Source organism: Fundulus heteroclitus, unplaced genomic scaffold (assembly GCF_011125445.2).
Source record: "Fundulus heteroclitus isolate FHET01 unplaced genomic scaffold, MU-UCD_Fhet_4.1 scaffold_111, whole genome shotgun sequence".
Taxonomy (NCBI): domain Eukaryota; kingdom Metazoa; phylum Chordata; class Actinopteri; order Cyprinodontiformes; family Fundulidae; genus Fundulus; species Fundulus heteroclitus.
In genome coordinates this window covers 201,859-222,961 of record NW_023396524.1, presented here as the reverse complement: position 1 = coordinate 222,961, position 21,103 = coordinate 201,859, and the positions used below count along the sequence as shown (strand labels likewise).

At 41.0% G+C, this 21,103-nt stretch overlaps 2 long non-coding RNA genes across 2 annotated transcripts; one reads left to right on the top strand and one right to left on the bottom strand.

Moving 5' to 3' along the window:
• Window positions 1-3,413: 3,413 nt before the first annotated feature.
• On the bottom strand, window positions 3,414-19,251 carry LOC118558220. The gene is made up of 3 exons (XR_004928233.1): window positions 19,197-19,251; window positions 4,788-4,890; window positions 3,414-4,687 (listed from the first exon to the last, which is right to left on the bottom strand). It is a non-coding gene; the product is annotated as an uncharacterized LOC118558220 (long non-coding RNA).
• LOC118558224 lies at window positions 7,613-17,440 on the top strand. Its single transcript, XR_004928238.1, has 4 exons — window positions 7,613-7,650; window positions 8,118-8,243; window positions 15,422-15,547; window positions 17,403-17,440. It is a non-coding gene; the product is annotated as an uncharacterized LOC118558224 (long non-coding RNA).
• Window positions 19,252-21,103: the final 1,852 nt, after the last annotated feature.

Genomic DNA, 21,103 nt, shown 5'->3' with positions numbered 1-21,103 from the left:
TCCCACATTTTAATCATTTATTGATTTGATAAAAACTCATTTTCTGGAACATAGCTTGACCCGTTCTGTAGTTGTTCAATAACCAAATGTGACGATGAAAAGATAGTATAAAGCCAGCAAAAGCCACCTCCTTGTCCCCTAATGTGTATATTGTGTAAGTTGTTGTGCAGATCCAGGGACACGTGTGGCAGATGGTTCCATGAGCCGTGCCTAGGCTGACAAGAAGATGTCCTGAAAGCTCTGAGGGAATCCAGCTGGAACCGTCTATTGTGTTGTTGGAACCAAAGTTCTGTGGCAGCAAACTATGGAAATGTTCTTCATCATTTCAACATTTTATACTTACCTGTTTCTAGTTCAGCTTTTTCTGGACCTTGTTTTATTTTCTGTGTAATTAGTATGTACATAGTGTGGCAATGTAAACCTCAGCAGTTTTGATCAATAGAATTGTAAAGTCACATGTTGATGAGCTTTAAATGTGAAATTCCACATCATATCTTAATGAAATGTGTTGAGTAACATCTGGAGGTGTTCTCCTGTCAAGCTGAATCCAAATTGTCCACTGAACACGTCCTAAAGGTTTACTAGCAACATTGACAGCAAGCTAACATGCGAACTGTGGAGCTGGAATGTTCCAGATGCTGGAAAAGTGCAGAAATCAACGTTCCAGAGCCGTTGTTCAGGAACCAGAAGCTGCTCTCACATCAGTTTTAGTCCAGATGTTTGTGTTGCACTAAAAGCTGAAAAGATGAAAGCCATGAGTTGCTTTTAAAAGCAGAAGCTTCATGTTTCTACTGTGCTGTGTGTGATGTGTTGCCAACAATCAATGAGCTTCATGGAAGGAAAGAACGTCTGAGTCGCTGCTTTGATTTTCTTTTGCAGCTTTTCTCTGACTTCTAACTTCAGCTTTAAGCAACAGTTCTGGTTGCTGCTGAAGCTCAGAAATCTGATCCACACTTGGAGCTTTTTACTAAAAGCCATTTTCCATCAATACACACAGAACTGTTAGAGGCTTTTTCTTTGTGCTTAGAAATCAAATGGAGTTGATTCAGATCAAGTCCTGCTGGGTGCGCTCCATTGAGCCCACCTGAACACCACTGGATGGGAGGAGTGAAGATTTCAGAGCTTTCCCTCTAAAGAAGCACAGCTCTTCACAGCTCTGAGAGACATTTTCTTCACAAATCCCAGTCAGTGGCATCTGCAGACCTGATCACATCCAAACATCCCATTTTTCAGGACTCAATCATTTCATCTGTGCAATTGTTTCAGCTGCTGTGGGAAGAATCCAGCTGTGAACATCTGGAGCTTTAATGTGCCGCTTCTCTCCTCCCAAACATCCAGCCTCCACCTGTGGAGAACAGCTGGAAAACAGCTGCAGGTGGAAAGAAGGAGTTTGGACCAAGCTGCCTCCTCTCTGCTCTTTTCTCTGACTCTGACTTTAAATTCACTTTGATGGTTTGAAATGAAATCAGGGTTTCAACCTGGATCTTCAGAACATCCTCAGCTGATGCTGATTTTAACCAGAGACTGTCGACGCTCTGCTCAGCAGCACTAAAATAAGGAGAAATAATTCTCTAGGAGCTCTAGTAATAATCTGCATTAGAACAACGGCTCATTTTAGCAGCAGCAGTGTGCTGATATTAAGGACTACAGTTTACTTTGTTACTTTGATGGATTTTTATCATTATTTGGTGTTAGTTTGTGTTTTTAGTGTATTCTTGTTTTTTATCTTGTTTTTCTGTTTCTGTTTTGATGCCATAATTCCACCAAAGCATCAACTAATTGTTGTTTAGTGTTAAAGGGCTAAAAATGGTTAAAGTGCAGATTGTCATGTGATCAGCAGCTCCTTGCAGCTACTGAGCCTCTGACCTGCTGTGGAAGCAGAAAGGATGGACTTAGTTTTTCACTCACTGCTTCAGGGTTCTGCTTCTGGTTCTGTTCACTAAATAATGACCCAATGGAATCTGTGCTGCTGTTGTATTTCCCTCATTTTAAGAGCTGCTGAGGAACAGATGATCTTTTATTCATGTCCTGATAAATGAAAGCTTAGAACTGACTGTGGTTCTGCTCACTTTTTACCATCACTGACATGTTTGGATCATTTAAAAACGCAGCAAATGGGTTTAATAATCAGACATCATGCAGTTTATCTTTTCACCAGCAGAAGGAGACAAATCTCCAGCAATGAAGAGTCCAGTTGGTTCCCAGTTAAAGCAGGTTGTGGTTCCATCAGAGCTGAACAGAAGCTGGATCAGCAGAACAACAATGAAGCCATTTAAACAGCAGCAGAGTGTTTGTGTTCACACTGGGAGTCATGAGAAGGCTTCATGTCTTCAGACGTCAGCAGGTGAACTTTCCTCTGACTCCCACTCAGCCAGACCAGTCTGAGCAGTTCCTGCAGCAGGAAGCAACCAGCAGCTCTGTTCTCTGGGCTCATTTCTCCTCAGGACGCCATCAGGAAACATTTTCAGCACAACTTCTCTCCTTTCTCATCAAGACTTTATCAACCTGCCTCTGATATCACTGCAGACGCTCTGCTGACTGTTTTAGTCTGAAAGGAAAACTACAAACCAGGTGAGCTGTGACGTCATCAGAGGATCAGAGCTGATGTGCAGATGAATGATTTGTGTTTCCTCTGCAGGTGAAGGTAGAAAGTGTTTCTGAGCTCTAGAACTACACTGAACAGAACTAGAAACATGAACTTCCAGAGAAATAGTTCCTGTTTTGCTGCTTTGAGCAGAGCCGTGCATGGAGCCAACGTGATGTAGCAGAAAGTAGCAGCGTTCACATGCAGCCCTACCCTGAGAAAGGCATCTAGCTTCAACAGACTCGCTCCATCATGTCAGAAGTAATGTGGAACATTTAGATCCAAGACTAAAACTACAGCCAGCTTTATGTTCTGTTCTCCAGTTTTTAGACCCAGTACCATCCCAGCTTTATTTATAGAGCACTTTCAGCACCACAGAACCAAATTACTCTATATGAATAAACAGCAGCCATATGATAACATGACAAGACATTAAACTTTAAAACTTGAACACATTTTACTCTTTGGCCTAAAACACAACATGAGACTTCTGGTTTTTACAGTTAAAAATGTTGATTCTATTGTTTTAACTGTTTTTCTTTTGACATAAGCAGCTTTGATTGTTTTAATGTGTTTTTATAAATAAAGTAAGCAAATTAAAACCAATGGTATATAATAAATAAACAGCCCTATGCTAAAATGATACAACAATCATAAAATCTGTAATAAATGAAGTAAAAGGAAAGAGAATCAAAATGTTATTAATGATAATCAGAACAGTTTAATGTCTCTGATGGTGTCAGAGGTCAATGAGAATAGATGGTTTTCTAAATGAATGTGAAACACAGGGAGGAGAACTGTCTGGTGTCCAAGGGAAGGTTGGTTCATAATTCTAGATCTGCTGCAGCTAAAGCTCAGTCACCCTGAGCTTAAGCTTCATCTTTGGCTGACTCAGGATCAGCTGATCAGTGACCTGAGGGAACAGAGGATGTGCAGGATGTACTAGTTCAGACAGCTAATGTGTGGCAAGGCCATTTAGAGCTTTAGAAGCAGATAAAAGCATTTTAAAATGAATCCTAAAATGTTCAGGCAGCCAGTGCAGAGAGACTAAAATAACAGAAATGTGGTCAAAGCTTCATGTTTCATAGAGTCTAGCTGACCACTGATCTAGATCCTCACAGTTCTGGACTAAAAATGATGTTTTCTGTCTGCATGAAGCTGTAGCATATTGTGACTGATGCGCTCATTGATATTATGGACACACTGACTCAGTGAGTGCAGTGAGCCAGGCTCAGCAGCAACATGGAGATTACAAGTCACATGTAGTCAGCATGGATGTTAGGAGATGCTGGAGAACTCTAGAATCTGACCTGTTGGCATCAGATGGAGGAGAAATAATAGTGGCTGAAAATGGATCCTTGAGGAACCCCACGTTTAATTTTTGTTGGTCCAGATTTATATTTATTTACCAAATGACACAAAGTCATCCATGTCTGCCAAATATGGTGTGAACCAGTTTAGCCCAGAACCAGATAATCCAGCCAGTGTTCTAGTTGGATCATCAACATGTTGTGATGAACTGTGTTCAGCAGAACTGAGATCCAGTAGAACCAACAGAGGAGTTCTGGAGCCATTCCAGTCAAGATGAGCATCATTGTAAACGTTTAGCAGTGCAGTCTCTGTGCTGTGGTCTGAAGCCTGACTAGAAATCACTGAAGAGATTCATTTCATCAGAAAGTCATACATTTGTTCATCAGAACCATTTTCAATGATCTTTTCCAGAACCAGTGGATTAGTTCTGATCCTGTAGGGACTTATTCTCCATGGATCTAGAGTTGGTTTCTCTAACAGAGGTTTGATCTCTGCAGTTTTCAGCCTTTAGAAAACAAACTAACTGGAGGGAAGTATTTATTATCTGTAATATTTCAGGAGCATCACAGCTAAAAACTGCTTTTAGAAACTCAGAGGGAACAAATCCAGGCAGCAAGTTGTGGATTTTCTCTTCTGATGTGTTTCTGTCAAGAAGACATAATTCAGTTTGTTAAAGTCATTTAGATGCTGTAATGATTGTGGAGGCTCAGGAGACATCAGCAGGTTCTCAGAGGTGGAGATAGATGGTGCTGGTCTCCATCAGGAGGGATGATTGGTGAGCTGTTGGTCAGCCTGTCAACAATAGCAAACAAAGTTCTGCTATTATTAGTGTTTTTATTGCTGAGATCAGAGAAATAGAACTGCCTCGCTGGTTTTAACTCCACAAACTCACATCATGATGGTAAGATCTGTTTCACTTCAATCATTTCTCTGACTGATCAACACTCTGTAGACATGAAGTTTTCTGCATCACTGATGAGGAACCTTCAGGACATCTGAGAACAAGAACAAGGCAGAAACATGGAACTTATTCATGATTATGTGTTTATGAATCATAACACAGATTAAAATAATTCAGGTTAACATTATTCCAGCACAGTGACTACATGTGGGGATAATAGCTCATCACATGTGGGTCAGAAAAATGTCCAACAGTGAAGCAAAGAATGTGGTTTAATAGTGAGGAACACATTCAGACTGATGTTCTAGGCTGAGCAGAAGAACGTCAGAGTTTCTCATGGAGATCCTGCAGGAAGCAGCTTGTCTTCTCAGTCTGTTCCTCAGAGTCAGACTGGTCCCTCTTTCTGGAGAAAAGAACCAGAGTTTCTCTGAATTCACTGTTAGCAGACAGTTAAACTGAGTTTTTACATCACCTGCTTTCTAGGTAGCACCAGGTTCTTCAGCAGAACAGCAGAGATGAGTCTGAGAACCAGAAGGCAGTCAGATCTGAACTCCTCCCACTAACCTACCTGTCCTGCCTCCATCACAGCTGAAGCTCCGCCTCCTTCCAGGTAGCAGCTCACCTGTGTCTCAGTGGTTCACATCTTGTTCTTCAGCACTTTGGACCGTCTGAACAAACTGTAAGTTTGCTTTGTTTCCTACCAGAACTTTGTCTTGAGGAACTTTCCTCTTTGTTTCTGCTCTCTGATGTCTGGAGACTAATCTATGAGAAATGGTGTTTAATTTGTCTTAATCTGAATTATCTAAGTGCTAGAATCAAAAGTAATGTTCCTTGTTTAGATTATTTTTTTCAAACAGAACAGAATATATATGTTTTTACGGCACAAGTAGGTTGTTTTTTTCGTTTAGTGGGCTGACAAAAAGGGGGAGAGACATGCAGCAAAGGACCAGAGGTCAGAGTTGAACCTTGGTCGGCCCCCATATATAAATCGTGTCGCTATCCACTGCAGCAACGAACTACACCCAACAAAAACATTTTTATTTCCTGGTTCTAAACCGTCATCTGTGGTTCTGCAGCTGCTTCGGTTTTTCAAGTCAAACTGGAATCACTGGGGTCCTTCAACGTCTTCCTTTAGTTTGTTGTCAACAGATTTCTGTATTCATATTTTACATTTGATTTAGTTTGTCTGACTTCCAATGTGATAAAATGAGAACAAATAGTTTAATCTTCTTTATTAAACTCCTCCCAGCTGCTGACATCTAACATGTGTTTGTAACAGCAAACAGGCTTTAATCAGAGGAAACCAGACTTTGGTTCAGTTCTTTCTGAAAACATTTCTACATCTATCCAGGAGTCGTTGTAAATTCTGGTGGCTCACACCTGAACAACCTGCAGTTGCTGTGCTGCTGTTTTTACCCACATGGAGGCCCATCCTCCTATAGGCACATTCTGAGTCAGACTTCATTCCCAAAGTCTAACACCTGAGACTGGAACCAGAGGAAACCATTGTTTCCTTTGATGTCACCTCTCTGTTCACCTGCATTCCTACATCAGAGGCAGTGAACCTGTCAGGACATGATGGAACATGATGATTCACTAAAAGACAGAACCAATTAACACCAAACCAGATCAGTGACTTTGTGGACCTCTGTCTCTAAACCACATATTTCAGGTACAGAGCCAGCTTTTACCAAAAGAACATGTCTGTGTCCATGGAGGAGGTGGAGAGAAGGGAACTCCACCAGCTCTCTGGTTCAGACAGCTGAGCGGCGTTGTGTCTGCGGTCCAATGCAGTGATGACGGCTCAGACTCCTACATCAGAGAAACTAAACAACAGCTACACAAACGCATGGAGCAACACAGGAGGGTCAGCAGCTCAGGGCCAGATTCAGCAGTCCTCACCAACAAAGAGCATTTTTTAGACAACAATGATGTCCAGATGTTGGACAGATGGTGAGAAGGAGGGGTGAAAAGAATCCATCTTGGTGAGAAGAGAAAACGCCGTCACTAAACAGAAGAGAGGATTGAGCTTCCAGCTCCCCCGTGTTTACAGCTCAGTCCTCCAACACGTTCCAGAGAGATTACATCAGCAATTTATCATCATTCAGGTGACCAAGTCCTCCACTCAACCAAGCAACAACTTCTAACGAACTAGTCACTGATTTGCATCTGAACGAGAATATGCCTAGGATGCACCTCCATGTCCTTTAAACACCAGAACTGATAAAGACTCTTTGGTGTCCAAAGCTTTTCTGATTTAAACTTTTGCTGTTGAGATGACTTGGATATCTGATAATTTGCACAGCAATGTCTGTTTGTAGTTCCATCTCCAAAATCCTCTGAAAACTACCCATGAATAAAGAATCTGATGCTTTGAGCTCTGATGATCCTCTGCTGCATAAACCATCAGCTGAAATGGTTTCATGTGTTGAACTGAGTCAATGTGACGGACTGAAGCTTCCAGTCAGAGTGAATCAGTGTCAGTGGATGAAATGTTGCTCCATGGCTCCATCTAGTGGACTGATAGTAGAAGTACAGCAGCTGATGGCAGCTTCCTCTGCCTCTCACTGCTGTCTGACTGCATTCAACTGACACTGATATGAAGCAGAGAAGAAGAGCCAATCAGAGGAGGAGCAGCTGATCTTTTTCCAGCACTAATGATGTAAAGGATGATCAGAGTTGATGTGCAGATGAATGATTTGTGTTTCCTCTGCAGGTGAAGGTAGAAAGTGTGTGTGAGCTGATGTGGATGTGAATTCAGCAGCATGGATCAGTGTGAGGACAGAGAGGAGGGAGTCCCTCCCTCTAAAACCACTCTGTGTGGGGAAGCTGAGAGCCAGAGCCACGCTCAGAGGTGAGATCAGCATCTCTAAGTGTCCAGAGCCCTTTTCACACAGCGTTCTCACTATATCAGGCCAGAAGAGACCAAGTGGTCCTGAAGCTGCTGCTGTTCCTCTTTGCTGCTTCATCCAGACTGAACAGAGCAGCTCAGCATGGTACCAGTGGGTTCTGACAAACAGCAAGTCAGTGTTGCACAACCAGCTGAGTGACACCAGCCTGTTGCTTAGAGCTCTGGGTTCCAGCAGGACACATCTGGAAAAACTCACCAACTTCCAGAACGTTTCCTGGATCTTGATGACCAACATGTGTTCAACATTATTCATCCTAGAAAGAAGGACGGCTGATCAGACATTTATGGAAGAATCTTTACATTTAGTTTCTGTCTAAATACGATTAAGACCAACAGAACCAGCTGGTCCCTCTATGGAGGTGTTAAAATAAGTTATGTGTATGTGTTAAAAATAAGTTTTCTTCTTACAGAATGCTTGAGAGACTGAGATGTAAACCTCAACCAGAACCAGAACCCAGCTGTGTGTCCTTTAAGAGCGACTGGTCAAAGGATGACTTCATTAACTTCAAATCTTCAGGACCTGCATCCTCAGAGAGGTGAGCTGTATCTAACTGCTGTAACTGTGGAAACTGAGTCAGTCTGAAATGTTTATTCCAACATGTGTTTAACGTGAGCTCAGCTCTTTTTCCCACATTTCTATGTTCATATGTGAAGCGGTGTGTGTTGGATGTTCTCCAGAACCACAGCAGTGAAAGTGGAAAGAATGGATGTTGTTGGAGGCGTCCTGGATGCTGCTACATCATGTTTAACAGCTCTGATCTGTTTGCTTTTGGGCCTCATTGATTAGTCGCCATCATTAAACACTTTTCTCTGCTTAAAGTCAAAGATTTAGTTTGGACTGGAGCTCACTCTGATTGGTTCTGTTCCATGTTAATGAGCTAACTGGACTGTTTAGCAGTGTTGTATAGTAATGAAGTAAAAATACTTCACTACCGTACTTAAGTATATTTTGGAGTACTTTATACTTTTCTCGAGTGTAACATTTTTTGATAACTTTTACTTTTACTTCACTATATTTCTGAACTTAATTGCATACTTTTACTCCAATACATTTTCAATGCTTGGTTTAGTTACTCGTTACAAAAGGAGAGAGAGAGACTCGTATAGGTAGAGCATCTAATAGCAGAGACTCCTAATTTTCTTAACTAAAGGATAACCTGCAGGTGTATCTATTAGCAGGTTTACCACTTCCTGTAGGTTAAATAAGCCTGCTTTATCACTTAACCATGTTCTTAGTATACACCCCCTGGTCTAAATTTTGCCTGCACTTGGTTGTGTACAATTTTAAAGTGTGTTCTGACACTGACCTTACTTGAAGAAGGAAAACTGAAAGCTTACAAAAAGGTTGTATTTTCTGTCTAAACTTGGTCTAAATTTCTCCTGCACTTGGTTGTTTATATTATTTCAAGTGAATTTGACTTTCAAAGTTTACCAAAATCTAAAAATGTCATTCAAACTGCATTTGCTTTGTTTTATTTTTTACTTGTACTTTTTATTACATTACTTGAGTACATCTATTTTTACAGTAATTTTCATACTTAAGTACAAGACATTTCAGATACTTTAAGACTTTTACTCAAGTAACATTTCAGTCAGTGACTTGGACTTTTATCAAAGTCATATTTTGGAGAAGTACTTATACTTTTACTTGACTCTGAGATTTCAGTACTTTAAACAACACTGCTGTTTAGTCCCTGTCCCATATTCATAGTGATTGAATCAAATCCAACTGTTCGGTAGAACCCTGTTCTGTTCCTATGCACCACTAAAAGTCCCTGAACCTAAGGCTTCTTTATTATAATACAAAAATCTAATCATGATTATTTTTCTTCATATTGAAGTAAATATTTAAATTATTCTTATGGCGTTTAAAAAAATTAACAGTTTATTCCACTTGGAATTCAGTAAATTTTCTTGACAATGAACCTTTCCCAGAAAAACTTTATTATTGAACTTTCCCCTAAAATAACTGATAAATTATTGATTTAAACATAAAGAAAAATACACACTAATAAGATAATCCACAACATCTTAACTGGCTCCCCCAAAGTTCCAACAATTCCTAACAAAATATACCCAAATTAAATTAGACGCTGCTCCTGAACCCTTTGGAGAAGAGGCAAAGGTTTGGTGTCTCTGTAAAGATAACACTTTGTAGTTTTAAACAAAGTCTAGTGTGGTTTTCTGGTAACCAGTTTTTAGTTATTGTAGTTGGAACACACATAAAATTGTCCGTTGTTTTGCTCAGTTTCTTGTTTCTGGTGAAAATGTACGTCTAACAATTAAAAGCTGGCTTTTACACACAAGAATGCAGTAATCCAATGGGCACAGAGAGTGCAGTAATCCAATGATCTTTACACATGCTGTTGCTATGGAGCTTTAAATGTCCTGCTCCACAAGTGATACATCATCATGACGGTAATTTCACTGGTTATAAGATAAGATAAGATAGTCTTTATTGATCTCACAATGGAGAAATTCACTCGTCGCATCGGCTCATACAAGAAGGTGCAGAGTAGGGAAGGTGCATTCAGTTATATACAGTGAATCTTCATATATACAATGGATCAGAAAGAATACCAAAAAATACAAAAATAAATAGGAATGGGCATATGATGTCTTATTTACATTCATAGTGGTCTATATCTATCTATCTATCTATCTATCTATCTATCTATCTATCTATCTATCTATCTATCTATCTATCTATCTATCTATCTATCTATCTATCTATCTATCTATCTATCTATCTATCTATCTATCTATCTATCTATCTATCTATCTATCTATCTATCTATCTATCTATCTATCGATGGTTTTCTGATGCCTTTTAATTTTCAATGTAATATTAATATATTATATATATTAATATAATTATATATATTGATAATGGGCAGGTCAGCAGGTCGAGGCATTAATGAAGCCATAGATCAGAAATCGACCATATGCTCCTCATCACTGCATTTTTTTTATTTATGCAAGGTTTTTGCTCTTTATTTGACAGAGAAGACTCTAAAACTACAACTGAGCATTGAACAAAAGGTGAAGAAGCGCCAATTATAAAGCCGCTTCATTACATTTAAAGTGATTTATAAAAATCTGTAACTCAAAGGCCAGAGCTTAAGGAAGCTGTGGCATCATATAGCAGTTTTTCTTTCTAAGGCTTACTTCAGGAGGTTGCTTAAATGCAATTACTTATAGAAAGATGCTGGTTTGGTTCTCCCTCTTCTTCGTCTGTATAAAAGTGTGCTTTATAATTTATCAAGGAACGTTTTTCCTAAATGCACATAATGTGTGGTCATTCAGTTATATACAGTGAATCTTCATATATACAGTGGATCAAAAAGAATACCAAAAATCTATCTATCTATCTATCTATCTATCTATCTATCTATCTATCTATCTATCTATCTATCTATCTATCTATCTATCTATCTATCTATCTATCTATCTATCTATCTATCTATCTATCTATCTATCTATCTATCTATCTATCTATCTATCTATCTATCTATCTATCTATCTATCCATATACCTATACGCCTAAATACATACGTACCTACACGTATATATGGGCATATACATACGTGCATACATTTGTACATACATACATACATGTGTACTGACATATGTTCAGGTGTTGATAGCAAGAGAAGTCACTTCTTCAGGATTATTGCACGGGTTGTAGCCCAGTGTATTAATTAGATTATTGCACATTAGTTGTTACAGTTACAGTGCAGCATTGTAAGATCTGATAGCAGCAGGAATGAATGACCTGTGGTAGCGCTCCTTTTTACAGACAGGAGGTCTAAGTCTGGCACTAAAGGAGCTGCTCAGCTCCTCTACAGTCTGGTGCAGGGGGTGGAAGGTGTTGTCCATGATGGATGTGAGCTTGGACAACACCCTCCTCTCAGCCACTTCCTCCACTGAGTCCAGAGTGCAGCCCAGGACAGAAGTGGCCTTCACACTTCTCTCCACATGTCGCAATGATCGTCTAAACTGACTGGTCTGACTAACGTACATCAATCCAGGAGGAGGGAGTGTTTTAGAAATGAGCTATGGTGAATAACATTAGCTCTGGAGAAACTGGGGATCAACACAGTTGGTCAACAGAGTCAATCAAAGGAGGAGGGCCTAGACGGCCATGTTGAAACAAGAGTTTTTAAAATAGAAGTTTACGGTAGGAACTACATGACTTTGAAGTCAAAATTACGTTCTGATGGGGCCCTGGTGACCGGTTGCCAGTTCTCTGTAAATATTTTGTGTAAAAATCTCTAAACTGGACATAAAGAAAGGAGGCGTGCTGACCAGCACAGCTCCACAGGGTCCAGAGCTTTCAGCATCTCAGGATGATTCAGATTTCTCTTTATTTGCCGTTTGCAGTTTAAAAAATCAACATTGGAATAGAGATGCAAGTAGCTGAAGTGCACAATTTGACATTTAAACGGCCAGAGGGATGAAAACCATAGTTACCCAATCTGATACGACGAGAGGGGCACATAAACATGTTAGACAAATACTAAAACCCTAATAAATAAAATAAAACAAAGAGTTACAAGTGCTTTTATTGTTCATCATAGAGTCTGTATGTTTAAAATCATCACAGCTTGAGGAAAGAAGCTTTAATTGTGGCGTGATGTCCCACATTTATTCGCTCCATAGCTCCTCCCAGAAGGGAGAGGTTCAAACAGCTCTCTGGCAGGATGCAGAGGGTCCTTAATGATGCTAAAGCCTGAGAGCAGACAGGATGATCCACTCCTGTTACCATGACAACAGGAAGCTTTTTAATTCCTTCACTGACCTCGAACAAAGTAATGGACTCACCTTCCTGCAAGCACTCAGACTCTTCCTCCTCCATGGAAGACATGGTGACCAGATGGAGGAGATCCTTTGAGTGCTTCTTCCACTATTCAACAAAATCCTAAGTCCAGGTCTGCAGTCCCTCCCAAACCAGACCCAGCTGGGGATGTACCGTTCTGAACCTTTTGGACCCATCAGTTTACAGAACTTCTTCAAAGCCAACTGAAGGTCCATGGACCACCAGAATCCTCTCTGGGTAACCCTAGAGGAGGAGAAAGTCCAGCCCCTCTGCAGGAGTTTGTTTCCAGAACCCCAGCTGTCCATGGAGGTGAGTCCAAACATCTGACTGGTACCAGTTAACTTCATCCACCAACTCTGGTTCCTGACCCACCAGTGAGATGAACCTCCCTGTCTCTAGATCGAGTTCAAGATCCCAGGAATTATAACACCCAGCTCCCCGTCCTCACCTGTTACCCAACTCCTATAGAACCCGACCTCCCTGCAGATGGTGGCCCACATGGAGGGGGTTCTGTAGCTTCTTGGACCCGGGTCCATCCAGGCTCAAGGAGTCAGGGCTAGAACATTAGATGCCCACTTCTGAACCCCTCCTGACCCCCACCCTGCAGGCCTGGCTCCAGGGAGGTGTCAGATCGTTCTTTGTCTGATCCTCTGCTGAGGTCAACATGACATGGAGACCCAACCAGCCCAGAAGACCATGGTACCAGGATCTCAGGAACCAAGAGAACTGCTGTTTCTGCTCTTGAAACAAGGCTGGACTTTATTCTGGAGGATCAATGATCAGGAACATTATGGAGGACCGGTTCTGATGGGAACCATTTAGAACATCAAGTTGTAACGGGTACCAGGGTTCTGAACCCGTCAGCAGCAGATGTAGCTGAAAAACAGCATGTAAATGAGCACACTGGAGACGCAGTCTGTGTTACTCCAATTTCTCTCAGCTTATTTTATTGAACAAACCAGCTCCTTTAACTGTCAATACAGCTCCATTTATAGTTCAGTAATTTACTGTACATATTAGACATATTCCATCATACATAAAATCAACATTAGCTTTCTTTAAGACAGAAATAATCCATTTGTTACAATCCCCTCAAGTAACCTTTACCTTCAATTCACTGCACTTTTTGTGCACATTTAATCACACACAGTGACTTGTTTCATGGGCAAGTATTTTACAGTTATTGTAAACTGGCATAACTATTTTCAAATTCAAACCACTTTAATTAAATGTATGCATTAAATCACAGTTTAACCATTCACCACTGTGTTTAGAACACAAATAAACCATGGAGCCTGATAACAGAATATAACTCACATACCATAGAATATACATATGCCAATTTCCTTTACCAGCGGTTACAGTTAGTAATTCAGTGGTTGCACCTACATAACCCGCTATTATCCGGCGCTACTGTGTGCTGGCCAACTAGCATCATTGCATGTTGGCTACTTCCTTTAGCTGCTGCTGGCTCCGAAACACTACAAAACTCTCCCAATATCCTTCACACATTGACGCATTTCTCTAACCATTTCTCAAACAGTACCAAATAATAGATAAAACTACTTTATTAACATAAACTTGGAGCTTATTCTCACCTGAAAAACAGCATGTAAATGAGCAGTGTTGTATAAAGTACTGAAATCTCAGAGTCAAGTAAAAGTATAGGTACCTCTCCAAAATATGACTTTGGTAAAAGTCCAAGTCACTGACTGAAATGTTACTTGAGTAAAAGTCTTAAAGTATCTGAAATGTCTTGTACTTAAGTATGAAAATTACTGTAAAAATAGATGTACTCAAATAATGTGATAAAAAGTATAAGTAAAACGTAAAACAAAGCAAATACAGTTTGAATGACATTTTTTAGATTTTGGTAAACTTTGAAAGTCAAATTCACTTAAAATAATATAAACAACCAAGTGCAGGAGAAACTTTAGACAGAAGTTTAGACAGAAAATACAACCATTTTGTAAGCTTTCAGTTTTCCTTGTTCAAGTAAGGTCAGTGCTGTGCACTTTAAAATTGTACACAACCAAGTGCAGGCAAAATTTAGACCAGGGGGTGTATACTAAGAACATGGTTAAGTGACAAAGCAGGCTTATTTAACCTACAGGAAGTGGTAAACCTGCTAATAGATACACCTGCAGGTTATCCTTTAGTTAAGAAAATTAGGAGTCTCTGCTATTAGATGCTTTACCTATACCACAAGGTTAATTTAACCTGCTTTACCACTGGACCAAGCTTCTTATCCTGTTGGTGGTGATGAACAAGCCCAGGCAAGTCCCGACTTTGTCGCAGTCAATCAATAAGTGGGGTCAAAACACTTGTGTGCGTGAGTCTCTCTCTCTCCTTTTGTAACGAGTAACTAAACCAAGCATTGAAAATGTATTGGAGTAAAAGTATGCAATTAAGTTCAGAAATGTAGTGAGGTAAAAGTAAAAGTTATCAAAAAATGTTATACTCGAGAAAAGTATAAAGTACTCCAAAATATACTTAAGTACAGTAGTGAAGTATTTTTACTTCATTACTATACAACACTGTAAATGAGCACACTGGAGTGGAGACGCAGTCTGTGTTACTCCACTTTCTCTCAGTTTATGAGAAACAGCAGAGCAACAGGCAGCTCAGATTCTCCATGCGCCATCTACAGGTGAAACACAGTTACTACACCCATCGTCTCCTGTTAACAACAAATAAAATAACTACTGATTATAACCTAGGAACATTTAAAGAAATGCATGCTCCTTTTTTTTCTATTGTGGGCACACATCAGTGGGCATCACAAAGTTTATGAACCATCTGGTTCTGTTGTGTCTCACAGCTCTTTATTTTTTTCAGTCATATTTAAAAATAAAATAAAACTCTCTTAAACTATTATATTTTTTTTCCTGACAGGATTCCTAAGACGCTGACAGATAAACATCAACCAGAACCAGAACCCAGCTGTGTGTCCTTTAAGAGCAACAGGTCAAAGGATGCCATCATTGACTTCAGATCTCCTGGACCTGAATCCTCAGAGAGGTGAGCTGTATCTAACTGCTGTAACTGTGGAAACTGAGTCAGTCTGAAATGTTTTTATTCCAACATGTGTTTAACGTGAGCTCAGCTCTTTTTCCCACATTTCTATGTTCATATGTGAAGCGGTGTGTGTTGGATGTTCTCCAGAACCACAGCAGTGAAAGTGGAAAGAATGGATGTTGTTGGAGGCGTCCTGGATGCTGCTACATCATGTTTAACAGCTCTGATCTGTTTGCTTTTGGGCCTCATTGATTAGTCGCCATCATTAAACACTTTTCTCTGCTTAAAGTCAAAGATTTAGTTTGGACTGGAGCTCACTCTGATTGGTTCTGTTACATGTTAATGAGCTAACTGGACTGTTTGGTCCCTCTCCCATATTCATAGTGATTGAATCAAATCCAACATGGAACCAACTGGACTTTCTTTCTTTGTTCCTGAACCGTTTTGTCATCGTATCTGAAAGTCTTCCTCAGTTTTAGTGACTGAAGAGTTTCAGTTCTTCTCAGCTGGAGCTGGAACAATCACTGGGATCAGAACCAGAGACTTGGTGTTGTTCCCTCACAGGAGTTTAGAGCTGCAGCTGTTCTTCAGCTCTTAAATATCTCAATGGATTTATTACATTTCGGTTGAGCTTCAGACAAGTTAGCAGAACTGCAGCAACTCATTAAAATGGGTCCAGAAATGCTCTGGTCTAAATGCTTCTCTAGATTTTTCTTCAACAGCTTTATTGTTACTTTGGGAAACTAATACAATCCTGATTTCACTGCAAGGAATCATGTTGTGATATTTTAGCCAATCACCAGCCCTAGTATGGACCGGTCTCCTCAGTCGGGGTCTGAGGTTCTGGAAATGACCCGTTACATTTCTTTAAGAGCCAAGAACAGAAACCCAGTTCCTCCCAGTGAGCTCTCAGATGTTCCAGTTCTATTTGCAGACAGAGGTTTGATCCGTTATCTCCAGAAATCAGCTGCCCTGTTCTGATGAAAACACCTTCATGTCTTCATGTCTGGAGTGTTGATGCTGATCAGGAGGTTCTGCTGCTTCCTGGCTCCATGTCAGACTAACAGTGGATCACATTTCCACGACCCGCTGGGAAATAGCTGGTAGAGCCAGTCTGACCCATCAAGACTTGGTTCCTGTGTGCGTTGTGAGAACAGTTCAGCAGGGAAGGAAAGCTTCATCATGTGGTTGGTGGAACCAAGCTGAGCTGAAGTGGACCATCAGAGGTTCTGCTGGTTCTTAGTGGATCAGCAGGAACATTAAACATCTCCAACTACCTGGATCCTCTGGTTCTCTGCTCACATCCAGATGTCCTTCATGGACCTTTACCTTCTGATTGTCTCTGTGTGGACAGATATAATGTGAGCTCACTGGCTTCCAGGGACCTACAGGATCCATTTTAAAATACTCACCATCACATCCAGGACAGAACCTTACATGGACACACAGCCACATATCTCAGACCTCCTCCAGGTCCACACCACCTCAGATCTAGTCATCAGAACCTGCTGGATGTCCCACACACTGTCCTGAAGACCTGTGTGGACAGAACCTTCACCTCCACTGTCTCCAAGCTCTGGGTCACTGTCCCCACCAGCATCAGATCTGCTGACAGTGAGGACAGTTTGAAGTCCCAGTTCAAGACCCACTTTTTAAAATGTCTACTGGGAGGTTCTGGTGGTTCTGGTCTTCATCCTTTTATTTCATCTTCCTCTTTTTAACTTATTTGTATCGTGTTCATTTGATGCTCAGTTTCTCTGTTTTAAGGACTTTTACTGTGAAGCTCTTGGTGATTTCATCTGTGAAAACTGCTGGATGAATATTTCCTTCCTTCCTAATTGTTCTGGTTCCTCCACAGAGTGGACCAGCAGAACTCAGAGGTTCCCAGAGGTCCGTCTGCCTGGCAGCATCAAACCCAGCTGGACTCCATATTTATGGTCTGTACATGTACAACAACTACTTTTCCATCGGTTCTGTTCAGTCGTCTCCATGCTGGACTTTGTGGACCAGTGGACCGTCAGTCTGTCCAACATGGTTCTGATGTTTGGATCCATGATCTCAGTCTGATGTGTCCTTCATATATTATTCTGTTCCAGCTACTGGAGGACAACATTGTCACTTTTGTGAAGAAGGAGCTGAAGAAGATCCAGAAGGTTCTGAGTCCAGATGACCCAGACTGCTCAGAGAGTCAGAGAGATGATGAGGAGGTGTTGGAAGGTGAGGATGAAGAGCAGAGGAGGAGCAGCAGAGAGGCACTGATGAAGATCACTCTGAACTTCCTGAGGAGGATGAAGCAGGAGGAGCTGGCTGACCGTCTGGAGAGCAGTAAGATGATTTCTACAAAGATTTAACCTGATGGATAAATCACACATTTACTGATGTCTGAAGAGATGGAATCACATTTATTCACATCATCTTCACAAAATCATTTGGTTTCCTTCCTGATTTCACTTTTTGTGTTAATTTAGAACATCTTGCTGCAGTTTGTCAACATCAACTTAAATCTGGTCTGAAGGAGAAGTTCCAGTGTGTGTTTGAGGGGATCGCTAAAGCAGGAAGTCCAACCCTTCTGAACCAGATCTACACAGAGCTCTACATCACAGAGGGAGGGACTGGAGAGGTCAATGAGGAACATGAGGTCAGACAGATTGAAACAGCATCCAGGAAACCACACAGACCAGAAACAACCATCAGACAAGAAGACATCTTTAAAGTCCCACCTGGAAGAGATCAACCAATCAGAACAGTGATGACAAAGGGAGTGGCTGGCATTGGGAAAACAGTCTTAACCCAGAAGTTCACTCTGGACTGGGCTGAAGACAAAGCCCACCAGAACATCCACTTCATATTTCCATTCACCTTCAGAGAGCTGAATGTGCTGAAAGAGAAAATGTTCAGCTTGGTGGACCTTGTTCATCACTTCTTTACTGAAACCAAAGAAATCCACAGCTTTGAACACTTCCAGGTTCTGTTCATCTTTGATGGTCTGGATGAGAGTCGACTTCTTCTGGACTTCCAGAACCAGGAGATCCTGACTGATGCTACAGAGTCCACCTCAGTGGATGTTCTGCTGACAAACCTCATCAGGGGGAAACTGCTTCCCTCTGCTCGCCTCTGGATAACCACACGACCTGCAGCAGCCAATCAGATCCCTCCTGAGTGTGTTGGCATGGTGACAGAGGTCAGAGGGTTCACTGACCCACAGAAGGAGGAGTACTTCAGGAAGAGGTTCAGAGATGAGGAGCAGGCCAGGAGGATCATCTCCCACATGAAGACATCGAGAAGCCTCCACATCATGTGCCACATCCCAGTCTTCTGCTGGATCACTGCTACGGTTCTGGAGGACGTGTTGGAGACCAGAGAGGGAGGAGAGCTGCCCAGCACCCTGACTGAGATGTACATCCACTTCCTGGTGGTTCAGACCAAAGTGAAGAAGGTCAAGTATGATGGAGGAGCTGAAACAGATCCACACTGGAGTCCAGACAGCAGGAAGATGATTGAGTCTCTGGGAAAACTGGCTTTTGATCAGCTGCAGAAAGGAAACCTGATCTTCTATGAATCAGACCTGACAGAGTGTGGCATCGATATCAGAGCAGCCTCAGTGTACTCAGGAGTGTTCACACAGATCTTTAGAGAGGAGAGAGGGCTGTACCAGGACAAGGTGTTCTGCTTCGTCCATCTGAGTGTTCAGGAGTTTCTGGCTGCTCTTCATGTTCATCGGACCTTCATAAATCATGGTCTGAACCTGATGGAAGAAATAAAAACATCTAAGTCTTTATTTTCTAAGGACCCTAAACCAAAGTCTCTTCACCAGAGAGCTGTTGATCAGGCCTTACAGAGTCCAAATGGACACCTGGACTTGTTCCTCCGGTTCCTCCTGGGACTTTCACTGCAGACCAATCAGAGACTCCTACAGGGTCTGCTGACACAGACAGGAAGTAGCTCACAGACCAATCAGGAAACAGTTAAGTACATCAAGGAGAAGATCAGTGAGAATGTGTCTGCAGAGAAAAGCATCAATCTGTTCCACTGTCTGAATGAACTGAATGATCGTTCTCTAGTGGAGGAGATCCAACAGTCTCTGAGATCAGGAAGTCTCTCCACAGATAAACTGTCTCCTGCTCAGTGGTCAGCTCTGATCTTCATCTTAGTGTCATCAGCAGAAGATCTGGATGTGTCCTCCCGCCTCAAAGAACTGGACCTGAGTAACAAGCCCCTGCAGGATTCAGGAGTGAAGCTTCTCTGTGCTGGACTGGAGAGTCCAAACTGGAAACTGGAAACTCTCAGGTACAAAGTTCTCCATCCTGTTGAAACCAGATTTCTGTCCATTACCTGCTAAAACATGATGGAAATGTTAGTTCACTGATAGATTTGTTAACTTTTGTCTGACCTTTATTGCCTATGAATAGAAACCAGGCACAGATTCACCATATATGATTGATTCTCAAAGGTTTTTTTGGTGCCCCATTAAAGAATTAAACATTTTCAGGACCTCCCACAAGAAAATGTGTCAGAAATTAAACTTTTATTGTTTTCTGTTTTAATGCATTAAAGCAGTCACTTTTAAGATTATGCGGAATTTAAAATTTAAATACATTATAAAACAAAGGTTGACACAATGCTAGACCCATCACTCTCATTTACAATGCAGACTAACTTGGCCTTAGAACATTAGCTAAGATTACTGTATTGACGTTGTATAATTTTCTCAGATTTACCGAGTGGTTGGGTTGCTTTAACCTGCTCATTACACAGCCTTGTGTTCTGAAAGCAGCCCAGCTTAGCGCAGGTTCGGCTACATGTTGCTGCCACTGAGAGACCTGATGTCTCCGCCACCGTCATCATCAGCCATGGCAGCTGTTGACGGCCCTGCCACAACCATTTCTGTTATTTTTGAACATTTGGCAGCAAGTGCTTGAAAAGCAAGTTGTTTTTTTTATTCACACAGTTTCTCTAAACCTCTTCACTTTTTCTCCTTCTCAGCATCATAAATTACACCTAAAGGTAGTTTATTTATAATGAACCAGTTCACAATAGAAGGGAGACATAAAGATGTGTAAAATCAGACAGATCCATCAATCTTTCCAAGGATAACATTGGTGACTGTAAAGAAATCAACAATATTTTTGATGAATTGTTAATTATCAGATATTTCTCCCTGTCTCCTCAGACTGAGTGACTGTAACATCTCTGAGAGAAGCTGTGAAGCTCTGTCCTCAGTTCTCAGCTCCCAGTCCTCCAGTCTCAGAGAACTGGACCTGAGTAACAACAACCTGCAGGATTCAGGAGTGAAGCTTCTCTCTGACGGACTGAAGAGTCGAAACTGCAAACTGGAAACTCTCAGGTACAAAGTTCTGCATCATCAGAATCAGAATCAGACATACTTAATTAATTCCAGAGAGAAATTACTACTATACAAACATTTATATATGTATATATATAATTACAACATTCCACACAAAGTAATATAAATATATACGTATATAAAGTGAAAAAAAATTATATATATATATATATATATATATATATATATATATATATATATATATGTGTATATAT